Source organism: Hyla sarda, chromosome 3 (genome assembly GCF_029499605.1).
Source record: "Hyla sarda isolate aHylSar1 chromosome 3, aHylSar1.hap1, whole genome shotgun sequence".
Lineage (NCBI taxonomy): Eukaryota > Metazoa > Chordata > Amphibia > Anura > Hylidae > Hyla > Hyla sarda.
This window is the reverse complement of record NC_079191.1, coordinates 226377133-226393971: the sequence shown is the minus strand read 5'-3', so window position 1 is coordinate 226393971 and position 16839 is coordinate 226377133. Positions and strand designations below refer to the sequence as shown.

Genomic DNA, 16839 nt, shown 5'->3' with positions numbered 1-16839 from the left:
TACATATATAACACTCCATGTAGTCTTTTACCTTACTAACCCCTTAAAGGGGTACTCCAGTGGAAAACTTTTTTTTTTTTTTTTTTTAAATCAACTGGTGCCAGAAAGTTAAACAGATTTGTAAATTACTTCTATTAAATAATCTTAATCCAGTACTTATTAGCTGCTCAATACTACAGAGGAAATTCTTTTATTTTTGGAACACAGAGCTCTCTGCTGACATCTGTCCATTTTAGGAACTGTCCAGAGCAGCATATGTTTGGGGATTTTCTCCTACTCTGAAAAGTTCTTAAAACGGCCAGAGATGTCAGCAGAGAGCACTCTGCTCGTGATGTCAGCAGAGAGCTCTGTGTTCCAAAAAGAAAAATAATTTCACATGTAGTATTCAGCAGCTAATAAGTACTGGAAGGATAAAGATTTTTTAATAGAAGTAGTTTACAAATCTATTTAACTTTCTGGCCAGTGCTGTGGAGTCTGAGTCGAGGAGTCAAACAAAATTTTGGGTACCTGGAGTCTGAGTCGGTAAACAATGCTCCGACTCCTACGAAATTTAGATTGGAATGAAAAAAAAAGCAAATTTAAATGTCCCAATTCACAAAAAGTTATAATTAATGATTTCTCTACTGTAAGAATAAAGACCAATGCATGCAGTGCCTCACGTAACTGCAAAACAAACACTTTAAGTGACCGTGAAGAAGCATGCTTTTCATGTGCTTCACTATATGGCACGCAACGCACAATTAGGAGCGGCAATACTTATACTTTCCATAGTGTTGTGTTCTGCTGTTACAGGGAACCCATGGGTAACCTATCCTCTCACTGATAAGGGATTAAGTAAATATGTTTTTTGCAGGACTAGAGACACTTGTATAAGTGAAGGGAATGGAGGGTCAATAGTTCAAGATTGAAGTTGTAAACCATTGGAAAAGCTGCTGCCATTCAGCTAAGGCTATAAAAACTTGTAAACTCCGATTGTTAGCTTAAACTTTAAACGTGACTATGGGATTCTACTAGGGAAATCATGTTTTATAATAAATGCCCCTTCCTGGATTCTCCCACTGCCCTATCTTCAGCAGCAGATCAGCACACAAAAAGGAGAAGGCAGCAGCTTCTGCCCAACTACCTCTCTGCTAGAAGAGCCAAGAAGAACTTGGTGGAACAGCTTCTTGGATTCAACTGTACGTGTTTATAAATACATTCACATATTAATACAGAGGAGTCGGAAGTACAAAAAACTGCGGAGTCAGAGTTGGAACATTTATCTACCGACTCCACAGCCCTGTTTCTGGCACCAGTTGATTTTAAAAAAAAAAAGTTTTCCACCTGACTACCCCTTTATAAATTAAAGCCCCACAGAGGCTACATTTGTTAGTTTTCATTTCGGTAAAACAAAATATTTGAAATGTTATATTTAAGCACAAATCAATTGTAATTGTGTTCCATAAACCAGAAGTTGATATGTGTATATGGCCATTTCTACATTTATACTGTGGTAAACTGAATGCATTCACCTGTTTTATCATCTGCCTGTTCTGTGTGTTCTAACATGGCTTTGTTGAGTTACATGCTGATAGCTATTCCGAGGTCACCTCCACGGTTTGTGAACTTGAGGAAAAGAATGGCTGGTGACCCCATTTATGCTTCCAGTGATCTTGACGTCTGTCAGAAAACTACATACTAAACTTCTGCAGTCACCCGTGTATGAGTCATTTGAAACAGGGCTTTGTGCCTGTGTTGGAGACATTGCCAATACTGGTCAGCTAAAGGTTGGATTCCACCCTCTGCCACAATTACAGAGCCTATTTTACAATAATGGTACATTAGTATGAGCATCCTCTTTATCACCCCAGGGCAGCACAGCAGGGTAGCAGCACTATTAAAAGCTCAGCTCTCTTCTTATTTTTTTTTCTCTAGCCCTCTTTTCATGGCAATAGACGGTGTGACAAAAATAGGATGTCGGCTCTGGGGGTATGTCAAGGCCCTTGAGCACTGACAGTTGTCGATCTAACCCAGCAGTACCTTAGCTGTGGCTGCATTGTCCTCCATGGGAAATCCACAGCTGTGAACCATGCAATTGTAGTGGAGTGTCACAACCATGTGTTTCTTGATGTAAGAATGCCCACAGCAATATGTCTGCCACCAGGATGCTTTAAAAGACATTTACTATCCTGTTGTGTAGTTTGTCATTGCTTCATTTGCACATCTTAAGATGTCCTGAACGGACAGATCAGACTTTATCAGAATGTTTGATGTTTTGGCTATGTAGTACATAAATTCAGTAACACATTAAGATAACCTCCTTTGTCTGTACTACATGTGTTACATTTGTTTTTATATTATTGTGCAACTTCTTAGAAAAATTTGTGCAGAACTGTAGGCATTATATATACTTTTATATGCGCTAGAAAGCAAAATAATGACGGAAGTAAAAAGTAAATTTAGAACTAGGACTTTTACGACATTTTAAAGGGGTTGTCTGGAACTTTCAATAAATTAGCATTGCATTGACTTTTGTGGGTGATGGGTTTAGTCTTGTCTCCATGCATATGCTTCCCTAACTTTACACAATATTTTAGTAAAGAGGAAAAAATTTCATAAAAATGTAAGCAATAAAATCATCATCATAAATGGATAATCTATTTGATCCCCAGTGTTGCAATTCAACAGTGCTAACCACTAAGCCATTATACACCGTACTAACAGTGCTTATATTTCTCTATTAAAATATAGCTAGATTTGAACCAAGAACCCCAGGGAACAGTGGTAACCACTGAGCCACCATGTGAGTAGGATAAAAGAGAAAAAAGACACACGCGCCCCTAGTGTGATACTTTAAAAGATTTTTGGCAAAATGTAAAGATTTACACTTACCACAAGATGTTGCGCCAAGGGCACAACACCATATAGTGTATAGACAAATGACATCTGTTTGCAGCCTAGATCCTCCGGTCAGGTCCTCGCTCACCGGCTGGTAATAACAGCAAACATCTCAGAAAAAAGTGGATCTTAGTCAGGCGCAGCTACAGCAGAAGACAGATGACGATATACGGGGATTCACTTCATAAGGTTTATTTAAAGGCACAACAGCAACGCGTTTCTTGCAAACAAAGGGCACTTCCTCAGGCACATTGCCTGAGGAAGTGCCCTTTGTGGGCTAGAAACACATTGCTGTTGTGCCTTTAAATAAACCTTATGAAGTGAATCCCCGTATATCGTCATCTGTCTTCTACTGTAGCTGCGCCTGACTAAGATCCACTTTTTTCTGAGATGTTTGCTGTCAAACATACACTTGAGGGAACATAGAGTACTGCTTTTCCCTGTTTAGGGGTAGAGTAGGTGGAGCCACATTCAGACAGGAGGGTGTGTTGCAGGAGACTGTGATGTCAACTGGAATCTTTATATGAATTAGAAAAGCAGCAACAGAGGATGCCCAGGTGCACAAAGACAAAAAAAGGTCGGCGGAAACAACTAAGGGAATGGAAGTGATTACAAATCCAAGTCTGTTCCAATAAGAAGAAAAAAGTCAGTCAACCCCTTTAAAGGGGTACCCCACCCTAGACATCTTATCCCCTATCCTAAGGATAAGGGATAAGATGTCTAATCACGGGGGTCCCGGCGCTGGCACCTCCCACGATCTCCGTGCAGGCGCACGGCGTTCACGCCCCCTCCTATAGACATGAATGGAGGGGGTGTGGCATGACGTCACAAAGGCGGCTGTCCGAACCCAGTGTTCTAAACCTAATGTTCAGAACACCACGTGCCTGCACTGAGATCGCAGGAGGTCCCATCGGCTGGTCCCCTTTGAGGATAGAGGATAAGATGTCTAGGGGCGGAGTACCCCTTAAGGTCTACCTAGCAGTTTTGAACATCAGGGTAGTCAGTTGCATCATGGCTTTATTTATGTGAGCATGGTGGTGCTGGGGTGCTATTAATGGAAACATTATACTCAAACTACCATAATATTAAAATATGCTTGTGTAGGTCCCCCCTCCCATTGAGGAAAGGACTCATGTGACTTCTATTAGAATGCAGTCAATAACATTCCGTATATTGTTCATGGTGATGCCCCCTAGATGATTGACCACCCATAGGGGGAGATTCATCAAAACCTGTCCAGAGGAAAAACTGTCCAGTTGCCCATAGTAACCAATGAGATCACTTCTTTCATTTTTAACAAGGCCTCTAGAAAATGAAAGTAGCGATCTGATTGGTTGCTATGGGCAACTCAGCAACTTTTCCTCTGGACAGGTTTTGATAGATCTCCCTCATAATGTACAAAGTTCATGGGTTGTTTCATAGCGTGCCTCTTAACGCAAATGCATGGTTTTCTCTCCTATTTGTATATTGTGCGTGGAGCAGACTATGAGGAGGTGGAGGGGGCAGTTTCTGAAAGCGCTGAGAAGCAGACAGTGGTATATGTCATTTTGGACTGTATGCTGAACTGCAGAAAGTACAGAAGGAAATCACTCCCTGCATACCGTGAATGTCTGGTGCCAGAAAAAAATTTAAGAAAATGTCAATTTATATCCTTGTTTATATGGCACATTTATTTTTTATTTTTTATTTTTTTTTATTACTTGAAGGAATCCATTCAAGTTTTCACATATGACATATTGTTTGTTTTACCAGTTTGTACTACTATATAATAATATTATGGCTTCTTGTTGGCTATAGTGACCTGCACAATCTGCATAGTAATGCTGTGATTAAAAATTCCACTTTTAATAAGCAATTACTGGAATTACTGTATCAATGTTTTTAATCTGTAGAGTGAAAATTGTACTACTTTGATGCGGATTTATTCTGTGCTGTCCTTGGTTGTTACAGAGCGACAGACTTGTTTTATAGACAGCTGATGTCACTAATGTATTGTTCTAACCACTTTCATATAGGATAGGACCGTATTGGTTACTGCTGCTTGTCCTCCCCTCCCCCATTACTATTCAAAATCTCTGTTTCTGTTTGACCTAAATAAATTGTTTATCTCCCTAATCCCACCAGAGGGGGTCAATTACGGCCCTAAACCCATTGAGGTTATTCAGCTCAGTGAATTGCCTATCGATTATCTCCTTGGCAAATTATTTACTTTAGATCCAATAGAATAGAGGTTATCCACTAATGGATCACAATTCTCCACAAAACACAGCACTGAAGAGTTATTTTAAGATTGCTGCCCTGTAGTCAGTAACATTTAGTTCCTCACAAAATACTGCAATCAGTAGTCATTGTTTAGCATTATTTGCTATATGTATATTATTGGCATTTGCAGCAAAAAAAAAAAGCATTGCTACTGATACAATTAGAAAACTTTATTTTGAATAAATAAACAATACCACCAATGGACAGGAAATATAAAGACACTTTAAAAACAAAACTGATGGCAGATATTGAGTCTCACAATAATAATAATAAACCATAAAGTTAATAGTAAAAAAATGGGGAGCACTCCTATGCTTTCAATTGCACTGCTGTAATGAGTAAAATGCACTGAAAATAGGGGACCAAGGTCCTCACTGGATCACATAATCTATAGCCAGTATATCTTAATAGTATTAGCCAAGCATGGTAGACATATCACTGCCAGTTCCGACGTGTGTTTCGTCAGAATGACTTTTTCAAGGAACTCTATGTTGAGGCTATCATCTCTTACTTATATATGCCACTAACTATTATTAGTGGCGTCACCTGTAGCGAGGGATGCGCTTGACGGCGCATGCACCTGGTCCCGGAACAACTAGTTCTCGCATCCCTTGCCGCGTCATGACAAACAGCACCCAGGTCACGGACACATCATATCCGGACCTGCGCACTGCGCCTACTGACACCCTGGGGATGAGATGCCATGCCCGGACGTCCCGGCACATGCGCGCAGCGCAACCCACGCTCCAATATCAACCTGCTGCTGCCATCTACTGAAAGTAAGTCATAGTGCATTTTACTCCAAGATCTATCATTGAAACACACTTTAGAGAGTGCAATGTGCATGTGAAACCTCAACTAAATATACAAGCAATTCATTATCATTACAGAGTAAATAATTTTAGATTAAATTAAAAAAATAAGCAATTATGAAAGAAATATTATATGGAAAGTAACCATATGATATTAAGTCTATAGTATAATTCTCACAATGGTTACAAATAATAAAAGTATGAAAAGCTTCATGATTATAGACTCCTACAAAATTACTAACTTGATAATTCATAGTGATACAAAACTGTATAAGTGAGGGTGAAAAATATAATAATAATACATAATTATGACAAGTGCAAAAACAAAATTATGATAATATACATATTTTAAGATAGTATATTATGAATAGAAAGTGCTTTAAAGTGCTTAATTTATCAAAATTCTATTCAAATAAATATATTTAAAATACTACAATTCATAAAAATATAAAATTACTATAATGTGTTCATGTGCTTTACAATACAACGTGGAAAATTCATAAAAAGAAAAAAGGGAACGATAAACAAGAACTAAATAATGGCAAATTGCTGCAAGGGGGATCGTATCCTTCCAAGGTGACACCACTTTCTTAGAAGATTGTCTTCAGGTATTCTCACAAGTGGCAATAATAAAGATGAATAAGATGAGGTATACGTCAGGGTCATACAATATACACAAAAATAAAAATAAATAAAAGAGAGCATTAAAATCGTATGGATACAATGCAAAAATTTACAAGAATGCCGTGAAACTAAGCTGTTCGTCAACAGGTTCCATCGTGCCCAGGGTTACTATCCACCTGCTCTCTTTCTGAGCTAGAATTCTTTTTAGGTCTCCTCCCCTAATCCCTATATAAAGTTTTTCAATGCCTCTGATGCATAATTTCGTGGGATCACATTGATGACACAATTTAAAATGTTTTGGTAAGGTCTTCAAAGTTTAAATGTCATCAGTTCCTCTAGCCACCAGTATAAAGCATTGATCCCGCTGTGTTCATATTTTTAACCTATAGAAGCTCTTTAAAGGGGTTGTCCGACCCTTTGTTCTTGCTGATATAGACCAAAATATGTAATCCCTCATATTCCCTTAAAGGGGTACTCCGGTGCTTAAACATCTTATCCCCTATCCAAAGGATAGGTGATAAGATGCCTGATCGCGGGAGTCCCGCTGCTGGGGACCCCCGGGATCATGCACACGACACCCCGTTTGTAATCAGTGCCCGGAGCATGTTCGCTCCGGGACTGATTACCGGCGACCGCAGGGCCGGCGGCGTGTGACATCACGCCTCCGCCCCCGTGTGACGTCACGCTCCGCCCCTAAGTGCAAGCCGACGAGAGGGGGCATGATAGCTATCACGCCCCCTCCCGTAGGCTTGCATTGAGTGGCGGAGCCGCCCTCCCTGCGGTCAACCATAATCAGACCCGGGGCAAACACGCTCCGGGTCGGATTACAAACGGGGTTCCGCATGCATGATCCCGGGGGACCCAGAGGCAGGACTTCCGCGATCAGGCATCTTATCCCCTATGCTTTGGATAGGGGATAAGATGTTTAAGCACCGGAGTACCCCTTTAATTGTTTCCACCAAACTTTCTTTTTTTTTTGCCCCTTGGCATTCTCTGTTGCTGCTTTTCTTATGTGTTAGTTTATTTACATAAATAACTTCCTGTAAACATGATATCTGGGTCGCAGAGGTCGCCAGGGATGACATCACAGTCAGCTTTGCAAGTTTCCTGCTCTCCAAATGTACATGTCAGATCCCACTGAAAAAATGTTACTCAATACCTAATCCTGACCATGTATATCTATACATGCCTCTATCACCTATATTAAATTATAAAAATACCTTTCTTTATTAGCTCAAAGTGTTAGAAATCCTCTCAAGGCAAGGGGCATGTCCCACCCTTGTGGTGGTGGAAAGTGATTGATGTGTCTGCTCATGCAGCCTTGTCCAGGAGTCATCCCTTGTCCATGACTCGTGGACAAGATGATGCTGCTGCAGGACTGGTTAGTGTCCCAGTAGGAATGTGGAACCCTAGTGGAGGGATTTTCAGGGGCAATTTTCCTTATGATATATTCTAAATTATTAAAACGGACATATTGCAATTTACATCAGTTACAACATATAAAAAGTTTTTGGATCTGAAAGTGCCCATTTAAATTTTCTAATTTTCCCAAAGGAATATAGAGCAATAAGCACCCCAAAATTTGCTCTGAAATGTTTTCTGAGTACAGCAGTTCCCCCGTATGTGACTATAAGCTGCTGTATGGGCACACAGCAGGGTTTAGAAAGGAAGGAACACTATTTCTAGTACACATTTGCTAGTATGGTTTTAGGGGACTGTGTGCATTTCCAGAGCTGCCATGATATGAATACGATCGAAATCAGTGGAAGTAGTAGTACAGTGGTGCTGTTGCTGTAATATCAGGGTATAGTCATACGGCAAAATTTCTACATGTGGAATTACGCACAGATTCTGCATCAAATTAAAGCCCAATAGACTTCAATGGGATTCCGCACTCCCATTCACACTTCAGAATTTCAAAATGTGGATTCCACACGAAATACGCACAAGCCAGAAACCACCTAAATGAATGCCGACATGGAATTGGTGTGGATGTGCGGAAATTCTGCCGTGTGAATATACCCTTACACTGACACTTAGCTTGTGACACAAAGGCAGTGTCTGGGCCTCATAGGCTTCCGTATATATGGCAGGCTCTGAGGCCATGATTTCACCTATTGTAACCATTGAAACCCTGTAGATTGTGCAGTCAATGGCAAGGCAATCACAGGGTTTCAACTACCGAGACCAGTGCTCACTCTGCTCCAAGCCCTTTAATGACTATTTTATATATATATATATATATATATATATATATATATATATATATATATATATATGGGATATAACAGTGGGAAAGAGTGCTTAGAGAACAGTATTTAAATGGGCACTGTCAGATTCAAAAACTTTTTATATTATGTACAACTTGACTAAAAATTTACCTTACTAATATACTTCATAAGAAAATGTTATTTCCTTTTTTATGAAATTGTGGCTTATAAAATCATGGCTTTGTCCAAGCTGAAGCACAGGCATGTGTCCAGTAAGCGAGGGTGGACTAGCACTCCTCTGTGCTCTCTCCTGTCTGATAGCACTCCTCTGTGCTCTCTCCTGTCTGATAGGACTCCTCTGTGTTCTCTTCTGTCTGATAGGACTCCTCTGTGTTCTCTTCTGTCTGATAGGACTCCTCTGTGCTCTCTCCTGTCTGATAGGACCCCTCTGTGCTCTCTCCTGTCTGATAGGACCCCTCTGTGCTCTCTTCTGTCTGATAGGACTCCTCTGTGCTCTCTCCTGTCTGATATTACTCCGCTGTGCTCTCTCCTGTCTGATAGGACTCCTCTGTTCTCTCTCCTGTCTGATAGTACTCCTCTGTGCTCTCTCCTGTCGGATAGGACTCCTCTGTGCTCTCTCCTGTCTGATAGTACCCCTCTGTGCTCTCTCCTGTCTCTCCCAGCGCTGTTCTGCTCCCCCCCAGCGGGGTACTACTCACATATGTCACCCGCAACCACTGCCCTCTCCTCTTTGTTGCGGGACGCCGGCGCTGGAACTCTATACTGAGAGCCGTCAGCCTATCACCGGCCGCAGCGATGTCCCGCCCTGGCCAGTGATAGGCTGAGCCCACTGTCATGTAAGAAGCCGGCTTCTTACATGACAGTGGGCTCAGCCTATCACTGGCCTGGGCGGGACATCGCTGCGGCCGGTGATAGGCTGACGTCTCTCAGACTTTCCAGTCCCCAGGAACAGCGTGAGGCCGACGTAGGTAAGTTAAAGTTTATTTTGTTTATCTTTTGCAGCCCGGGCATAGGGATACAGCGTACAGCAGTGGTCTCCAACCTGCGGACCTCCAGCTGTTGCAAAACTACAACTCCCAGCATGCCCGGACAGCCGTTGGCTGTCCGGGCATGCTGGGAGTTGTAGTTTTGCAACAGCTGGGGGTCCGCAGGTTGGAGACCACTGGCGTACAGTATAGAGTTCCAGCGCCGGCAGCCCGCAACAAAGAGGAGGAGGGAAGTGCTTTCAGGTGACATGTGAGTAGTACCCCGCTGGGCTGATAATTAATTGGGGGGAAGCAGAACAGCGCTGGCGGGTAACATGATTTGGGGGGAGCAGAACAGCACTGGCGGGTAACATGATTTGGGGGGAGCAGAACAGCGCTGGCTGGTAACATGATTGGGGGGGGGTTGAAAGAAATACCGTTATATACCGTGGAACCGCCATAAGTTACAAAAATACCGTGATACACATATTTGGTCATACCACCCAGCTCTAGTACAGATGGCATCCAACCCAGAGTTCTCTGATCTGTGATGATCTGACCGATCTGTATAACCATACCTTTTTAACAGAGAATGTTCCTGATGACTGGAGAATTGCCAGTGTTGTGGCCATCCACAAAAAAAAAAAGGTAGCAGAGAAGAAGCTGGTAACTACAGGCCAGTTGGTGTGACATCTTTAGTAATAAAAAATAATGTAAACTCTTCTAACAAAAAGAGCATACTTGACCATCTTAAAACCAACAACGATGTCCTGCCTCTGCAGGCAATAGGCTGGGCGGTAGTGTGATATATTGGGCCCAGGCCCTGCCCTCTTCCTGGTTTCTGGTCCCAATACATCACACTGCCACTCAGCCTATCGCCAGCTGATGTGACCCCTAGAAGCAGGAAGAAGACCTCTCCGGGGACTGCTATGAGCATACGAACTTCCATAATCTAAATGTAGAGTTTCAGAGGGATAAAGCTTTACTTTTACTAGTTTAGTTTCACAAAAGGCATCATTTTAGCCTAAATGAGTACTTCATTTGCAGAATAAAGGCTGCTGTACATAACTCATATTTTGATGATTGTGTCCTTATGTTGCAAAAAGGGTTAGATTTTTTTAAAATTATATATGATTTATTGCAATACAGATCACATTTTATTGGGTGAGATCTCATTATATAGTTTTTCACTATGGTTAGATTTTGCTACTTTTAAATGCAATAAATTGTTAAAGGGGTTCTCTGCTTTTGACAAACTTAACTTGTGAGGAAGGTCCCCTGACAATATGCTGTCCACAAAAATGTCCCCCAGCAATCATCTGTTATCTATTGGAAACCTAACAGTAGTTGTTCACTTTCCCTACAGCACCACCACAGGGAAAATTAAACACTATTCAGTGCTCATTCACTAAACGTATTTAATAGGTTGTCTGTGCAATGCAGGGCAGGAAAGGTCCTCCAGAGAGAGACACCTGTTTACTGGTCTCCACTTTAGACATGATAGAAAGATCATGAACAGAGGACCCACTATTAAACTGGACAAACACTTTAAGATACAAAATACTCTGAAAACTGGTTACCTGAAAATGACACTTTATCTGAATGGCTTTGGGAAAGTGGATGAAATGTTATATGTTGCACCAATGTATAAGGCTCTGTGATCAGTACAGTCACCTACCTCTTCATTTACAGTCATGGCCGTAAATGTTGGCACCTCTGAAATTTTTCAAGAAAATTAAGTACTTCTCACAGAAAAGGATTGCAGTAACACATGCTTTGTTATACACATGTTTATTCCCTTTGTTTGTATTGGAACTAAACCAGAAAAGGAGGAAAAAAAGTAAATTGGACATAATGTCACACCAAACTCCAAAAATGGTCTGGACAAAATTATTGGCACCCTTTCAAAATTGTGGAAAAATAAGATTGTTTCAAGCATGTGATGCTCCATTAAACTCACCTGGGGCAAGTAACAGTTGTGGGCAATATAAAAATCACACCTGAAAGCAGATAAAAAGGAGAAAAGTTCACTTAGTCTTGTGTGTCTGTGTGTGGCACACGAAGCATGGACAACAGAAAGAGGAGAAGAGAACTGTCTGAGCACTTGAGAACCAAAATTGTGGAAAAATATCAACAATCTCAATGTTACAATGTTCAGAGATCTAGATTTGCCTTTGTCCTCAGTGCGCAACATTATCAACAAGTTTGCAACACATAGCACTGTAGCTAATCTCCCTGGACATGGACAGAAGAGAAAAATTTTTATGAAAGGTGTCAACGCAGGATAGTCCAGATGGTGGATAAGCAGCTCCAAACAAGTTCCAAAGATATTCAAGCTGTGCTGCAGGCTCAGGGAGCATCAGTGTCAGCGCAAACTATCCATCGACATGTAAATGAAATTAACCCCTTAAAGACCAGGGGGGGTTTCCGTTTTTGCATTTTCGTTTTTTGCTTTCCTTTAAAAAATCATAACTCTTTCAATTTTGCACCTAAAAATCCATATGATTGCTTATTTTTTGCGCCACCAATTCTACTTTGTAATGACGTCAGTCATTTTGCACAAAAATCTACGGTGAAACGGAAAATAAATCATTGTGCGACAAAATAAAATAAAAAAACCCAGTTTTGTAACTTTTGGAGGCTTCCGTTTCTACGTAGTACATTTTTCGGTAAAAATGACACCTTATCTTTATTCTGTAGGTCCATACGATTAAAATGATATCCTACTTATATAGGTTTGATTTTGTGGTACTTCTGGAAAAAATCATAACTACATGCAGAAAAATGAATACGTTTAAAATTGTCATCTTCTGATACCTATAACTTTTTTATTTTTCCGTGTATGGGGCGGTATGAGGGCTCATTTTTTGTGCCGTGATCTGTAGGTTTTTAACGGTACCATTTTGTGCGTTGATAGGACTTATTGATCGATTTTTATTCATTTTTAAATGATCTAAAAAGTGACCAAAAATGCACTATTTTGGACTTTGGAATTTTTTGCGCGCACGCCATTGACCGAGTGGTTTAAATAACGATATAGTTTTATAATTCGGACATTTCCGCACGCGGTGATACCATATATTTTTGTTTTTATTTACACTGTTTATTTTTTGTTTTTTTTATGGGAAAAGGGGGGTGATTCAAACTTTTAATAGGGGAGGGGTTAAATGATATTCATTCACTTTTTCACTTTTTTTTTTTGCAGTGTTATAGGTCACATAGGGACCTATAACACTGCACACACTGATCTTTATCATTTCTCATAGGAAACCAGTGATCGATGATTCTGCCGCTTGACTGTTCAGTCATTCGGCGATCGGACAGCGAGGAGGCAGGTAGGGGCCCTCCCGCTGTCCTGTAAGCTGTTCGGGATGTCGCGGCTATTCCGAACAGCCCACTGAGTTAACTGGCAGCTTTTACTTTTGCTTTTAGCCGCGCGGCTCAGCTCTGAGCGCGTGGCTAAAGGGTTAATAGCGCGTGGCGCCGCGATCGGCACTGCACGCTATTAGCGGCGGGTCCCGGCTTCACTATGACGCCGGGCCCGCCGTGATATGATGTGGGGTTACCGTGTAACCCCGCGTTATATCACGGGAGCAGGACCAAGGACGTACCGGTACGTCCTTGGTCCTTAAGGGGTTAAACGCTATTGCAGGAGACCCAGGAGGACCCCACTGCTGACACAGAGACATAAAAAAGCAAGACTACATTTTGCCAAAATGAACTTGAGTACGCCAAAATCCTTTTGGGAAAACATCTTGGGGACAGATGAGACCAAGATAGAGCTTTTTGGTAAACCACATCATTCTACTGTTTACCGAAAACAGAATGAGGCTTACAAAGAAAAGAACACAGTACCTGAACACACAACACAGAAATATGGTGGAGGTTCATTTATGTTTTGGGGTTGTTTTGCTGCTTCTGGCACTGGGTGCCTTGAATGTGTGCAAGGCATCATGAAATCTGAGGACTACCAACGGATTTTGGGTCGCACTGTACAGCCCAGTGTCAGAAAGCTGGGTTTACGTCTGAGATCTTGGGTCTTCCAGCAGGACAATGACCCCAAACATACATCAAAAAGCACCCAGAAATGGATGGCAACAAGCGCTAGAGATTTCTGAAGTGGCCAGCAATGAGTCCAGATCTAAATCCCATTGAACACCTGTGGAGAGCTCTTAAAATTGCTGTTGGGAAAAGGCGCCTTCCAATAAGAGAGACCTGGAGCAGTTTGCAAAGGAAGAGTGATCAAACATTCCGCTGAGAGGTGTAAGAAGCTTATTGATGGTTATAGAAAGCGACTAATTTCAGTTATTTTTTCCAAAGGGTGTGACACCAAATATTAAGTTAAGAGTGCCAATAATTTTGTCCAGACCATTTTTGGAATTTGGTGTGACATTATGTCCAATTTGCTTTTTTTGTCCCTTTTTTGGTTTAGTTCCAATACACACAAAGGGAATAAACATGTGTATAGCAAAACATGTGTTACTGCAATCCTTTTCTGTGAGAAATACTTCATTTTCTTGAAGTATTCAAACTCTTCAGTTTCAGGGGTGCCAACATTTACGGCCATAACTGTATATATATTTGCTGCACATCGCTTTAGCAGTAGGACAAGCAATTTTCTTTAATAAAGGATGGTTTTCAGAACCAAAACTTCAATTTAGAAGATTGCGCGCCTAGCATTTACCTCTATAGACGAGGACAAACAGATTTTTATTTCATTTAGCATTCCTTTTACTCCAAGTGTATTTCTTGACGTCTTCCCTTTTTACAAATGAGCAAATTGAACCAGGTGTCAGACCTTGAGACCTGAGGTTTCAATTGTAACTGACAATTGACCCTTTCCTGTATTGTACTGAACATAACACTAAATAATTGCTTTCCTTGAAACCCCACATGCCTGTAATTTGTCTATTTCTTACTTGTAAAGCTATTATATGCACTGCAGAGCCCACTTGCCACACAAGTATAAGAGCTGCTCTGAAGGAGACTTGGAATTGTAGTTAAGGCCAATTTTTCTACTACATTTTACCTTCTAAAAGCTACTGTCTTGCTTGACTTTCTCTTAACCTATTTTGCTTTGAAGATTCACAGAAAGGCTGACCATGAAAAAGGTTTTATAGCACTCTGTGGTACCATATGTATCATCCTTTGCCTCATCTTTTGAAGAACTGAAGTGGAACAGGTTAACAGGATGTGTTACTAGTCTTCAGCACTGTCTTTTTTTCGATGAGAGGGTATTTGAGGTATAGACGATTGTTTCCAGATATCACCAGTCTTAAGTCTACACTAGAAGGTGGATTCTGATGGTATTGATGATTGGGGTCATAAATGTCATTTTGCTAATTCATTGCTCTTAGCTTTTCTTAAGAAGTGGCTAGGTATGGCTGTTTCTTAGCTTCTTCAGTTGTTAAAAACATGAGGACAGACAATAGTTCTAGCAATATCCTGATACAATTTTTTATTGTTATAATTTTTTTTTAAGGGGAAACGGACAGCAGCTTCACCCGCACTAACCTGCAGATACTGCCTCTTAGTGCGGTTGACTATGATCAAAAGTAGTGTTGTCATTGCTCTTCCTGTGGTATACTGCTATTTAGTCACACATATGTGACAGCCCACCCTGTGACACACTACCACTGTACAGATTGGCTCCTGCCTCTATGAACCCCCGTGGCTCTCAGCATATCAAAATAGCTGTGCTCATTTATGTCCCATAGCCTCATACAGGTGTAGTAGGGGTTACACCAGAGCTGCTATCTAGTGGTCCGTCCCTGTTTCATAGCAAGTAGTGGCTGCACTCCGGGTCATGGACATACCTACAATTAATCCGGCCACAGAGCAAAATATCCCTGGGCCCCCCATAATCACCCCCTAGACACGAGACCTACCTTCCAGCAGGGGTTGTTCTACATTCCAAGCGCCCAGGTTATCCTCTGGCTGCTCCTCTGATTTTCAGCCCAGCTAAGCTTACAATGATGTCACATTGCCAGAGCAGTTGCTGCCAGTTACAGAAGAAACCACGTTCACATACCCCATGCAGATATCAGAATAGATATCAGAGACATGTACTAGTGCAAATGTCCAGTATCACCACCAGTACAGGTATTGGTATTAGGACATCCCTAAATAGTTTCTATTGGTACTATCTACCAGCAGTAGAATGGCAAACATGCTCTACTTTCTTACCTTGGCCTCTTAACAGGATCTATCGGAATAGATATGAGGGACAAGTACTAGTGCAAATGTCCAGTATCGCCACCAATACAGGTATTGGTATTAGGACATCCCTAAATAGTTTCTATTGGTACTATCTACCAGCAGTAGAATGGCAAACATGCTCTACTTTCTTACCTTGGCCTCTTAAGTCAAAGAAGATGGTAGAGGCCAGTAATATAAACTTGCAGTTCATTAGTTACCTTGGACAGAATACCTACACTCCATCATGAATGCATCTGCAACTACAAAATCCTCTCTAGATTTTTCTTTAATAGTTTAAAGAGATAATGGCTACTATTTCTAGAATGTTTTATAGTACTTCATGATAAAAAGCATCCTGAATCTCAGTAATAAAAATTAAAGTATGATGGAACCTTGGGGCCTGTGATGTACTGGGCTCCAATTGCATGGTTTCTAATTCCACACCTGCAACCAGTCGGGTGTTGTGCCTACACCTACAACCATGTACTATTTATTCCTTTAATAGACCCCAACCAAGCCTTTTGGGCGTTAAGCTTCACAGGTTGCCAAAGGAGTCCTCTTCCACTCCTCCATGACGACATCATGGAGCTTGTGGATGTTGGAGACCTTGTGCTCCCCCACCTTTGATTTAAGGATGCCCCACAGATGCTCAATAGGGTTTAGGTCTGGAGTCATGCTTGGCCAGTCAATCATCTTTACTCTCAGCTTCTCTAGCAAGGCATTTTTCACCTTGGAGGTGTCATCTTTGTTAAATTTTGATCTTGGTTGAAAAAGGTCTGGGTAGCTGGCAGGGGGAAGCAGTTACTGCATTGCAATCATCCAGTGCAGGTGAAACCTATATAAATCGGGTATCTTTGTAATGATATTGAC

The 16839-nt window shown here is 41.2% G+C and overlaps 1 protein-coding gene across 7 annotated transcripts in view; it reads left to right on the top strand.

Moving 5' to 3' along the window:
• The window catches only part of USP45 (ubiquitin specific peptidase 45), a 170693-nt gene that overhangs the window by 129227 nt on the left and 24627 nt on the right, over nucleotides 1-16839 (top strand). The window lies entirely within an intron of this gene.